Consider the following 2,414-nt stretch of genomic DNA (forward strand, 5'->3'; position numbering starts at 1 on the left):
CTCCGTGGGGGGGGCGCTCCGGTGGGGGACAGCTCCGGTGGGGGGCAGCCTCCGTGGGGGGGGCGCTCCGGGGAAGACCTGGGTGGCAGGCAGCCTCCGAGGTGCGGGCTCTCCAGTGGGGGGCCCTCCGGGGGTGCCTCCTCCGCAGCGAGGCTGAGAAGGGAGCGAGGCGAGGAGAGCGCCTGCCGTACCCAGCTCCAGGACAGGCAGCGCGTCCTGGGTCCCGCACCCCCTCCCAGATATTCGCCAAATCCCGTGTCGCACACCCCGGCTTCATACCTGGAAAGAGTGAAGTGCGGTGAATTCCATTGGGATGTAAACTTCTCCAAAACGGCGGTGTGAAGTCTGGGTACATGGGAGGACTGTCCCGAGCTAAGCAAAGGGGCTCCGTCCCTGCGTTGGTTCTGTACTTTTCGGCGCCCGCGCGTGTTCTGAGTCCCGCCCTACACATGCACAGAACAAACCTCGGATGCGTGGTCAAACCAATAGCGACAGGTATCAATAATCAATGATTACACAAATTACAGTCCTAAGGACAAAACTGAAGGAGGTTGGGGGAGGGGCCTGCAGGTACAACTCTAAAGAGAGTGGTCCAGGCGGGCTTCCGGGACCCAGGACCCAGACCTGAGGCTGGGGAGCTAGTGGAGCACCGGTGCAGGAGGGAAGGCTTCCAGGAGGAGGCAACGGCCAGCGTGAAGGCCTCCAGGAAGCCTGCGGGGTGTGGGGCAGGGCGGTGGGGAGCCAGGATAGCTGCAGAGACCGCAGGGGGATGGCAGAGTGACACCCCCCAACTTGTGGGCTCATGGGAGGGCGTGGGCCTCCCTCCCTGCGAAGTGGAGAGCCCTGGGAAGGTTGGCAGCAGAGGATCTGACTCCTGTTTCCTGGGATCACTCTGGCTGCTGTGCAGAACCCGCCGGACCTTAGCACAGAACCTGCAGGAAGCTCTTGCAGTCCTCCAGGCCAAACACAGGAGTGGCGTGGGCAGTGGCCTGGCCAGGGTGAGGGTGCTCAGGTTTGGGATGTGTTCTGAAGGCCGACCCCACAGAATTCCCTGACCGGTTAGCTACGGATATGAGAGAAGGAAGTCAAGGGTAAGTCCAAGATGTTTGTCCCGGAGGTCGAAGCTGCCACCCGCTGGGGCAGAAGACAGTGAGCAGGGCATCCCATCCTGCAAGGATCCTTGTTGGCAACCCACAGCTCATAAAGGGACCATTTAGCACTAAAAAAACCTGACCTCGTTTTACACTGGTTTTCATTCTTTTCTTGCACACAACGAAATCTCAGCAACCACCTAAGATATCATGATCCACATTCACCTAGAAAAAGAATTTTGGGCATCGGTTGCAAAACTTCCGGTTCTCAACAGAAAACACGTCTCTTTACCACCCGGAAGCTGGTCGCAGGCTACAGTACCTTCTCTTTAGCCTGCAGATTTGCTCCATGCTCTCCCGCATTCCCCTCCAGAGAGCAGTAACCCAAAAGGGAGATGGGGCAGAGGCTTCTGTGGAAAGCCTCCCTACATCCACCCATGTTTTCCCCTTGCCTTGGACACCTTCCCCCCTTACCCTACTTCTACTCATGGGTCAAGTGCTCGCCTTGATGGAAGACACTCACAATGGAAGTCACGTTGGAATGAATACCTCATGCATATCCCATAGCCATTTACAGATGTGCACGAATGTATGAATATACATATGCATGCTTATTGTGTGCTTAGAGAGAGAGAGCGAGCACAAGCCGGGAGAGGGGCAGAGGGAGAATGTCCAGCAGACTCCCTGCCGATCGCAGAGCCCGACTCAGGGCTCGATCCTACGACCCTGAGATCAGGACCCGAGCTGAAACCAAGAGTCGGACGCTCAACAGAGTGAGCCACCCAGGCACCCCATTCGATTGATTGATTGATCGATCATGATACTTACACCATGTGATATAGGAAAAAAACACATCTTTCTCCCTAACTAGACTAAATGACAAAAACTGTTATGCGTTTATTCACGTATTTGTCTATGTTCAGCCCTAACATTGTGCGCAGGGCAAAGAATGGATGGTACTTAATAACAATCATTTAAGTTTACCATTCTCTCTTGTCTCTGCAGGTTTGGTAAAGTCTCGTCTCTGCCTCCTGCCGTAGCCTGGGGGGGTCTCCCTGCGCATCCTTGGGGGGTCACCCCGTGCACCCTCTTGCTCCCTCCGATCCATTCTCCACCCTCACGGTGGACAAACCGAAGCCCAAATCTGGCCCTCCGCCTGTTTGTGTATTGCCTATGAGCAAAACGGTTTTGACGTTGTTTACCGGTTGGGGTGGGAGGAGGAGCCCAAGAAGGCAGCGGTAGATTTGTGACACACGAAAATCACATGAAACTCAAATCTCAGCGGCCTTGTTGTTGGCTCTCAGCCCCACTCACTGGTTGACA

The sequence above is a fragment of the Leptonychotes weddellii genome, chromosome 6 (genome assembly GCF_054177405.1).
Source record: "Leptonychotes weddellii isolate Sample4059 chromosome 6, ASM5417740v2, whole genome shotgun sequence".
NCBI lineage: Eukaryota > Metazoa > Chordata > Mammalia > Carnivora > Phocidae > Leptonychotes > Leptonychotes weddellii.